This window comes from Podarcis bocagei (assembly GCF_964188305.1).
Source record: "Podarcis bocagei genome assembly, chromosome: 11".
Classification (NCBI taxonomy): Eukaryota; Metazoa; Chordata; class Lepidosauria; order Squamata; family Lacertidae; genus Podarcis; species Podarcis bocagei.
The window spans coordinates 48,348,051-48,359,199 of NC_138136.1; positions in this window are offsets into that span (position 1 = coordinate 48,348,051).

Here is an 11,149-nt window from a genome sequence, read left to right on the forward strand (position 1 = left end):
GTGCTGCTTTAGTACTATTGCATTGTTATGAAGGTCTTTAAAAAGGTAACATATACTATTATTCATATACAAGAAGTGAGGAAAGTATTCCATATGCTGTGTTTTGGATATTATTATATAATAAACAGAACAATAAAAAATAACAGTGACAAAATTAAGCCTTGGCTTTTATTTTCAATAAAGTATAGCATGTCTATCTTCTGCAATACATCATTTGAAACATTGTATGTGGTTCCCCCTGAACTTCCTAAATTGTCAAAGTGACCCGTGAGGGTGCTTACTCTCTCACCACCTCAGGCTGAGAAGGTTCCCAACCCTGGTCTAGATAATACTGAACTAGGTGGACCAAAGGTCCGAGTCACTATTTTAGCCACTATTCCTAATGTTACGGCTAAAATCTGGGTGCAGGGTTACTCTGCCACCCAGCTCATCGGACTAAGTCCGTGGGTCCCTGCGGAAGAAAATGAGCTCAGCCGGACGCAGGAGCAAACTGCAGAAGATCCAAGTTTATTGCGCAACAGGTTCAAGGCGAGATTGAACAGAGAGAAAGGGGTGACATGAACTTTTGAAATTTCCCTCCATATCCCAGAATACAGTGCATGAAACGTCACGAATACATTATGGGAAGGTTGGGTTTCGCAAGTTACATCATGAATATACTTTACACGTCATGAATACATTATGAAAAGGTGGGATTACATTAATTAGCATTTTCGGATGAGGGAGGGGGGACATGCGGAGCGGGAAATATACATAGATACACATTTATTGAGTACCGGTGGTGGCAAGACAATGGGTCAGAGATATGCATCGTCTGCCACCTAATATTGCCTAGAGGAAAGGTTTGGCGAAACGATCTGACAGGATTAAGAAGTTCCTGCGTACGTGACCTGCCGCTTCGGGGATTATGGACGTAGGGATAGCATCATGGAGTCCACGGGGAACTGAGTTGAATGACACCGAGAGCGAAGAAATCGGAGTTACGGTTGATTTTATATCAATTTCTAAAGATTTCAATGATTCCAAACCCATTCTGTACTATAGGGCAAAAGCAGAAACAGAATGGATACATTGTAACAGGATTTTGACGTTGGGGTGAAATGAGGCGTGCAGGAGCTCCCTGAGCTAGCTTCTGCAGGACGAATGCATGGCTGTGATTGGCTAAAGCGGGGCCATAGGAATAAGCGGGGCCTCGGATGTTCCTAGAAGGAAGGGGGAAAGGAGCCCCCCCCTTCCGTTCCGTATCAGTCCCCCATTCGGAGATAGATTTGCATTAAAGTTCTGTAAGAACTTGCAAATCTTTTCTCCGCACCCTAAATCTCGGTGAATGGGATGTGTGGCTTTATGCAAACCTGAAAGGGACTTGCAAGCCATGCCTCTTACGGTCATTTGCAAGTATAGCAGTGCAGGTAGCTGCATATAGGGTATTATATAAAGAACACCTCTTGTATTTTGTTGCTAAATTACTTGTGGCACCCTAGCTCTTGGGAGAAATATTTTCAATAGTGGTGTATGCTTTACATTTTAGCAGGAAGGTCCACTACTGACTGAAAAAAAATGCAGTTTGCTTTTTAGCCCCACCGTTTTTGTGTTTTCAGGTGCCAAGCTAGCTCTTCTGTGGTCTCACACCAGCATAGTGGTACAGCAACACATCCTGTCTGTTGAATCCCCTCAGGGCTTTCAATTTACCATGTCGCCTGGCATTCACCATAGCTGGCACAGGTTTGGACCTCTCGTGAGGGAGAGGTCTTCGCCTTGGCCTTTAGCTATGGGATTTTTCATTATTGCAGGCTCTGGTCTCGCACTCATGGAAAGTTGTCCACTTGCTCTTAAAGGACCAAAAGCTAGTTGCAGCCTGGATACACGTGTCCAATTCCAGTAGAGTCCAATTTGAATTTATCTTGCCCCGTGGTTCTCAACTTTTCAAAACCAATATGTTAAAACCAAAGCCATTCTTTAAGGGGGCATTTGTCCAAATGAGTCAATTTAACTCTATAAGGGACCATTCTTGCTACATCAAGGCATATACACGTTTCTTGTTATCAATAATAGTATAACATGTGGTAGTCGTGTCCTCAAATAAATAAATAAAATTTGGGACATGATCTACACCCAATTTCATCTGGCATCCTAATCAAACATCTCAAATAATAAGGAGCGTTGCTTCAAATCTACCTGATAAAATATGGTTCCGATAATAATATTTGGTTGTGGTTAGATTAATTTCACAGCTATACGGGAAAACCAAGATTAATAAGTAAATAAATACAGAACAATTGCTACTTGAAGACAGTACTGAATCTGCAAGAGATGCAGAGAAGTCATAGAAAAGATTTGAAATAGTTTTCTGGAACAGAAAGAAGGAAATAGTAAAAATCTGGGAACTTCATGTATAGGAAAACATTAAATACATAAATAAATAGGTAGGGAAGGTTGGACTCTGCAGGGTGCCAGGTGGGACAAGGAAATATGATCATCAGTTGACTTAATCTAAATATAGTCTGCTCTATTGGAAAGCATTGTAATATATGGGAATCCTCCATGGAAAACTTGGGTGTAAGCCATATCCTTCTGCTGTTCATAGTTATGTATCCTACATTATACAGAAACGATTACACACAGAAATTTTTCTTTGTGGAGATAACACATTATCAGACACACTTCAGCATTCCTACATAATAACACATAATACACAAAACGTACGAATTATTAATTCTACACTATATCTTGAGGCAATAATGTGATCTTGAGGCAATTCTTGCTGCTTTTACATGTATTTCCAAACTTGGCACAAGGGCATTTCCTTCAAAATCCAATTAGTCAGTTTCTCAAGTCTTTTATGGGAAGAAATTGTTGTGGCCACTGTGATGCATTGGCAGGTTGCTTAGCTGGTGAGGAGATGGTCTTAGTATTTTGGTCTCCCGCAAAGCATCCTTTGGAAATAGGCCTGTAGGATCTGAAGACATAATTAGTTGTTGTTTTTTCCTTCTTTTCCTTTTAAGGAGGAAGATAATAGTCAAGAAAGGAGAGAATATTCTAAAATTTTCTTCTTGGGAGGCTGTAAATACAAACTCATAGTTAAGCATTTTACCCATTTGAATATTATAATCATTTACATTTAATTTCCTTCACTTAGTTTGGCTGTGGAAGAAACGAAGGGACAAAACCTTTGTTAATTTGAACACAATTGGCAAATTGTTAAACATTTTGCTTATGTGGGTCCGAATTCTCTTCACTATCCTGTTTGAAAGGGAAATTTTTATTTCCTGTGAAAATCTGTCAGGAATGCTGTTCCTATAATGCATAGGTATATAGTACTCACAAAACCAAACGAGATAAAAGACAAGCTCAGTGGGAAAACTGTGAAATAGATTGGGGAACTGCTCAAGAGAGGAACTCACAGTGGGAGTGCTTTGATATTTACCTGTGAAAAGAATTTGGCATGTCCAGTACGTAACTCTTTTGTCTTAAGTAGCCCCTGGAGCAAAACACATTAAGGATGATTTCCCTCTATGGTTCCAAGTTTTACATAAGGAAATTTGTATAGGTTTCACGCTCTCCAAACCTTCTCTCTCCCCCCTCCTTTCTCTCACTCTCTTTTTTGTAAGCTGATCTAGCCTCTGTGCATGTGCAGAGTTCATGTCTCAGCAAACCTTTTATACCATTGAAAATGTTGCATCTTTTGGCTCAATTAGAATAAGGAAGGGAAAGGTAAGGGGTAGATTTTAAAAATAGGGTTAGATTTTAAAACAAAAAAAGAGAAACTCAGCAATTTAAGTATTCACCAAAGCTAGCAATTTCAGCCCAAGCAAAAAAGGAGTGCTTCCTTTATGTACAGGAAAGGGCTATCATTATTGGTCATTTTATCTGGTCATTCGTGGAACAATCAACCGCTCTCTTATTTATGAGTAAAAATGGCCAGAGAGTTAGAATTCATAGGATTTTTTTTTTTAACATTCTCAGTCATTTCAGCCTTACCATTTGCAGACAAATTTTACTGCCCTTTTATTTACAGGATTGGTCAAGGCTAATTCTACTTGACTATATGAATTTTTATGTGCTTAAACTTTTAATAGACTTTTGAGTTTGATTTTTTTAAATAATAGACAAAACGATAAACACTGTAATCACTTAAATGCCTGATATCACCAGTTCTGCTTCAAACATCATGGCTTCACCTCACACCTTTTAAAAAACAAAGAGCAAATCTGGGCTGAATTTCAACTCATCAGCCACAAATTGGGAAAGTTGAAAGGGACCTGGGGTCATCTAGTCCAACCCTAAAATACAGGGTTCATAGCAAGATTTGTACTACCAGAAACACACACATACTTATGTACACAGACACAACTGGAGAAGAGATCACAAGCCATGCGCCTATCATGTACTAAGGAAGAGGAAAATAAAAGTACCCAATTCTATACAGAACCCTTTTAGCAGATCTTGAAGCTAGTTTGAGTGAGAGTTTACTTCCTTAGACTAAAGAGTGAAAGTTCTAGACTAAAGAGTGAAAGTTCCTAGATAAATTATCTTTAAAGACTGAAGTGAACATTTTTCCTAAGATAGGGAGAGGATCTCTTATAAAGCATCGTTAAAACAGCCATAGATTTGATTTAAAGGAATACAAAAGTGACAATTTTTCCTGAACTTGCAGAGGAATAGTAAGCCTAATCTATGTCCCCCCCCCCTTGCAGTTTCCTTTAAAGGAAGCTTAATCGGGAGTAAATTTACCTGGCACAGAATAAGAAGGAGAAGGGGGAAAAAAACCCTGAAAGAGACAGAATGAAACAAGGGGGGGGGGCATTTTCTAAGAAAAGAGGCCAGGACGTCTTATAGAGACTGATATCAGGAGCCCTAACTCTTCTGTCCAACCAAATCAAAGTTAAAACTGGACTCACATAATTTTCTTAGAAGGAACACCATACTTTCATAGGCATATGCTTAATGAAGTACATACACTGCATTTTTGCTTGAGAGAGCAGTTGGCTCAAGTTGGCTTTTGCAGCAGAAACATTAGGTTATCAGCACCTTCCAAAATAAGACTGTAGACTCACAATCTCAAAAGTTGGGGCAAAGCAAGAGGTGGGGTAAACATTTGCACACTTCATTCTCATTTTCTCTTATTTAGGACTGCTAAGATCCAGCATGGCTTCCTTAGATTAAAATTTTGAAGCAAGCTTGCAGTTTAAACTATGCACACTTAAGAAAGGCAGTCTGCCAGAGACAGAAGGAACAGACAACACACATAACAGACAACATGTAAACATACATATTCTCATATATGTATTAACAGACAACACACATAACAGACAACATGTAAACATATATATTCTCATCCTTTAGTTGGTTATTGCAAGGAGTTGGGCCACTACCTTTGGCTTCATTAAGTGAAATTAGTAGGAAGGTCCCACATGGTTTTATGAGCCTCCTTGCCTCTTCAAACACACCACCAGTTAATCAAACTGGTAGGGCTCACAACGCTTGGTTGACTGGGTACCCCTTTATAGATGCATGCGTTGCTGTTGTTGCTTTTTTGCTTTTTCCTTTTTTTGGGGGGGGGTGTCTGGGATAGAGAAGGGGGAAAGAGAGGGGTTGATTAGGATTGGTATGTCTAGGGGTTTGGTATGCTTAGTACAGGGACGTATAGTAAAGAGAGGGGGCTTCTAGTTGCCTGGCAACTTCCTTAGTGGGTTTTAGAGAGCTCTAGCTATCCGGTTCCTTGCGTTCCCTTTCCTATTTCCTTATTTCCTATTTCCTTATTTCCTTATTTCCTTATTTCCTTATTTCCTTATTTCCTATAACCTGGGGTCTCTTTCCACTCTGCCGGTCCTGCCCAATTCCTCATGGGCTATCCCTCCTGGCAACCTCCTACCTATCGTCACATCTCAGGAAAAGGGGCCCTACTGGATGCCCGCGCCATGCGGTGCCAGATCAGGTGATCCCTGGATAGACTTTTGAATCGAAAATCCCCCTTGCTTTCGGAAGCGGGCTTACGATACACGTGGTACGTAGCTCCGACCGGTGCAGCTGGGATTGATACAGAAAGCAAGACCACTTCCTGCCCCCTAGCAAGGACGCTCGGGAAGTTCGGAAAGAGAACTCCAACCCCTTGCTTTCAACTGGGATGCCCGTTGCAGAGAGTCGGCTATCTTTCAAGTCGGGTCTCTCCGTCTTACTTTCGGGCTCCCAATTGGTGCGGCTGGCTGGAGATTTTAAGGAAAAGAGATAGAGCTCAGAACCCCCTTTTCGGGTTGAGCAGCGGTCCACGGTCTCTCTCACTAACCGGACCAAGAGAAAGGCAAGAAGGAGCGATAGAGAGGAGGGCAGAGAATTCAGTTGCCAGGAGATTCCACCCCCTTCCCACCAGTGCACTGGATTTTCCTTTTTCCTTATACTCACGCGTCTTCTATGATGATCCCGGGATCGATGAATAAGCCGGCTGGATCCCTCTTTTGCTCCCCGGCTGAACTCCTAGCGCTTTCGATTACCGCCCGGAAGATGGCTGGGGGTCCAAAAGGATCTTCCCAGGCAAAATGGCCCGGAGCCGGCTGAAGATTTCGGGGCCCCCAGTCAGCAGCTCGGGAGAACCGCAAGCCCCACGTTGGGCGCCAACTGTTACAGCTAAAATCTGGGTGCAGGGTTACTCTGCCACCCAGCTCATCGGACTAAGTCCGTGGGTCCCTGCGGAAGAAAATGAGCTCAGCCGGACGCAGGAGCAAACTGCAGAAGATCCAAGTTTATTGCGCAACAGGTTCAAGGCGAGATTGAACAGAGAGAAAGGGGTGACATGAACTTTTGAAATTTCCCTCCATATCCCAGAATACAGTGCATGAAACGTCACGAATACATTATGGGAAGGTTGGGTTTCGCAAGTTACATCATGAATATACTTTACACGTCATGAATACATTATGAAAAGGTGGGATTACATTAATTAGCATTTTCGGATGAGGGAGGGGGACATGCGGAGCGGGAAATATACATAGATACACATTTATTGAGTACCGGTGGTGGCAAGACAATGGGTCAGAGATATGCATCGTCTGCCACCTAATATTGCCTAGAGGAAAGGTTTGGCGAAACGATCTGACAGGATTAAGAAGTTCCTGTGTACGTGACCTGCCGCTTCGGGGATTATGGAAGTAGGGATAGCATCATGGAGTCCACGGGGAACTGAGTTGAATGACACCGAGAGCGAAGAAATCGGAGTTACGGTTGATTTTATATCAATTTCTAAAGATTTCAATGATTTCAAACCCATTCTGTACTATAGGGCAAAAGCAGAAACAGAATGGATACATTGTAACAGGATTTTGACGTTGGGGTGAAATGAGGCGTGCAGGAGCTCCCTGAGCTAGCTTCTGCAGGACGAATGCATGGCTGTGATTGGCTAAAGCGGGGCCATAGGAATAAGCGGGGCCTCGGATGTTCCTAGAAGGAAGGGGGAAAGGAGCCCCCCCCTTCCGTTTCGTATCACTAAAAAATGTCCTTCCTCAATAGACCCTCCTTAGTGAGGTTCACCTGTCTCTACTGCTGTATTAACTTTCAGCCATCAGTTGGTGGCTAAAGAATACTTTTCCTGGCAACCCCAAGATCATTGGATGGAATAAAGTTTTCATCTGTAACTACTTTTTGATGTCTTTAATTGTAATTGGTTTTTTAAAGAGTGCTTTAACTGTTTTAGAATGTTTTTGTTTTTAAATTGTGTATCTGTTTGCTGCCCCGGGCTCCTTGCCGAAGATGGGATATAAACCCAATGTATAACAATACAGTGGTACCTCTGGTTAAGTACTTAATTCGTTCTGGAGGTCCGTACTTAACCTGAAACTGTTCTTAACCTGAAGCACCATTTTAGCTAATGGGGCCTCCTGCTGCCACCGTGCCACCGGAGCATGATTTCTGTTCTCATCCTGAAGCAAAGTTATTAACCCGAGGTAATATTTCTGGGTTAGCAGAGTCTGTTACCTGAAGTGTATGTAACCTGAAGCGTATGTAACCTGAGCTACCACTGTACAAGACAGCTTCTTATGTTCCTTTGATGCACCACTAATATGCTTCTGCTTGGGTTCCAAACTCTGGAAGAGTATGGCTGTACTGGAGACCTCCAATAGTGTAAAACCTGTCACCTGCCCGGCTACTGAGCAACACTTGTCCCATATCCACCAGCTCATCAGCTGGCTCTAAGAATGCTCTTGGTAATTTTGAAAAAGAGCAACATATTGCTTATGCATTCCAATGGTTAAAACTTTCTTTCCCTCCTTGCTGTAATCCCATTTCCTTCCTCTTTCAGTTTTAATAGTATGTGAAAAGTGTTCCTTTTTTTAAAAAAAAAAAAACAACCATTAAGATAGATGATCACAGGGATACAGAAAATGAAGGTTAATTGAACAATCTTCTCCCCTTGGTTTTAAGCCAGCGGGTCACTTTTTTGAGCTCCACCTTTGCTTGGTTGATATTTGTTTAACTTCAGTTGGCGGTTTTTAAAAGAATTATGAGCAAATGACCTATGGCATACATTTCTCTTTGTTCCAGAATGTTGGCAGACTTTCTTTTTATCACTGTAACTATGGCAAGTTACAGCTTCAATTTGTTTTGGCCTTTCAGATCGTGAAGTGGCATTTTTCCTCCACCCCAGATTTAGTCACCTTTTAAATCACCAGCAGGGCTGTCGAATGTGTGCTTTGTTTATAGCATGGAAGATATAATTAAACTGAACACATTTTCTGGATTGTAGCCACAATGTTTTTTTTCTACCTCTCTTTTAAATCAGAACCAGTGAAGGCAGTGACGGTCCTGTGTGAGTGTCTGGAGGCGGTTGGAGGATGGATGGCGGCAAACAGATTGAGATTGAATCCTGACAAGACAGAAGTACTGTTTCTGGGGGACAGGAGGCGGGCAGGTGTGGAGGATTCCCTGGTCCTGAATGGGGTAACTGTGCCCCTGAAGGACCAGGTGCGCAGCCTGGGAGTCATTTTGGACTCACAGCTGTCCATGGAGGCACAGGTTAAATCCGTGTCCAGGGCAGCTGTTTACCAGCTCCATCTGGTACGTAGGCTGAGACCGTATCTGCCCGCGGACTGCCTCGCCAGAGTGGTGCATGCTCTGGTTATCTCCCACTTGGACTACTGCAATGCGCTCTACGTGGGGCTACCTTTGAAGGTGACCCGGAAACTACAACTAATCCAGAATGCAGCAGCCAGACTGGTGACTGGGAGCGGCCGCCGAGACCATATAACACCGGTCTTGAAAGACCTACATTGGCTCCCAGTACATTTCCGAGCACAATTCAAAGTGTTGGTGCTGACCTTTAAAGCCCTAAATGGCCTTGGTCCAGTATACCTAAAGGAGCATCTCCACCTCCATCGTTCTACCCGGACACTGAGGTCCAGCACCGAGGGCCTTCTGGCGGTTCCCTCACTGCGAGAAGCCAAGTTACAGGGAACCAGGCAGAGGGCCTTCTCGGTAGTGGTGCCCTCCCTGTGGAACGCCCTCCCACCAGATGTCAAAAAGAACAACTACCAGACTTTTAGAAGACATCTGAAGGCAGCCCTGTTTAGGGAAGCTTTTAATGTTTGATGTATCACAGTATTTTAATATTCTTTTGGAAGCAGCCCAGAGTGGCTGGGGAAACCCAGCCAGATGGGCGGGGTATAAATAATAAATTATTATTATTATTATTATTATTATTATTATTATTATTTAAAATCAAAGCAGATTTCCATCATGCATCTCTCACAATTTTTATATCGCAGGTAGGTAGCCGTGTTGGTCTGCCGTAGTAGAAACAAAATAAAAAACCCTCCTTCCAGTAGCACCTAGTTGGTCTCTAAGGTGCTACTGGAAGGATTTTTTATATTGCAAAAATAGCTCTTAGGTAGGAAATGTACAGTGCTAATAAATTGAGTGCTTGGCTGTTGCTTATGATAAATGTATACTTTTATTGTGTCTGGAAATATATGTCCAGGGGATTTGAGTCAGTCTGAATCGATAGATAGATAGATAGATAGATGATAGATAGATAGATAGATATCACCATGTTCTGCACAAATTAAGAGCCTGTGTGGTGTAGTGGTTAAGAGCAGTAGACTCATGATCTGGTGAACCGGGTTCGCTTCCCCGCTCCTCCACATGCAGCAGCTGGGTGACCTTGGGCTAGTCACACTTCTTTAAAGTCTCTCAGCCCCACTCACCTCACAGAGTATTTGTTGTGGGGGAGGAAGGGAAAGGAGAATGTTAGCCACTTTGAGACTCCTTCGGGTAGTGATAAAGTGGGATATCAAATCCAAATAAAATAAAAACGAGTTTTGTACATTGTTCCTGCAAGTACACACCCTTGTGCACCATCAGCTAATCTGTGGGATAGCACTGCTGGCTGCAACGACAGGGGAGGCCTGGCCTTCTCCTAGATTTTGCATGGCCTCCAAACTCTTAACAGCCCACCCACACTAGGCTTGGTGTCTTTCAGTGATCCTTTATGTCGGTGCCTGGTTTTCAGGGCTGGAAGGGATTTGCTCCATTCACAATTGGCTCTGGGTTGTGAGCGTCTCCCTCCCTTTTTTTCAGTGAACAGCTTCCCTTCTCCGTATGCGAAGCCCTGCAGAGCTGCTGCCAGTCCGTGCATGCAATACTGTACTGAGTTAGATGCTAAACCAAAGGCGATCAATACTTTGTATAAAGGCGGCAGCTTCCTGCAGGAAAGTGGAACCGGTCGTGGGACTCGACTCACGGCTCACGCCACCGCAGCTCACGGCGCCCACCGGCCGCCTTCGCCTCTCCCAATCTTCCCTGCTTTATCCCTTTCCTAACTGCGGAACGTTCTCCGCCGCCACCGGCGCGCTTTGGACATGGGCATTTCCTATTGGTCAATCGCGGCGGGAGGCGCTCGAGCCGGTTTCGTGCCTCGCGCGGCTATAACGTCGCACAGAGGAGCCAGCAACCAATGGTCGTTTTCTGGATTGGGCGAAGCCTGCGCAGGCGCAGAAAGCGAGTCGACGGCCGGGCTTTAGAACGCGTGGGAGCGCGATGTTTTACTTCTGTGGCAAAAAAAGGGGAGGGGAGAGAGAGCGGGCTCGCGGCGCCTGCGCACAGTGTCCCTTCCCTCCCTCTCACCAACCCCCCTCCCCTTTACGCCTCCGAGGGTCGGAGCGCT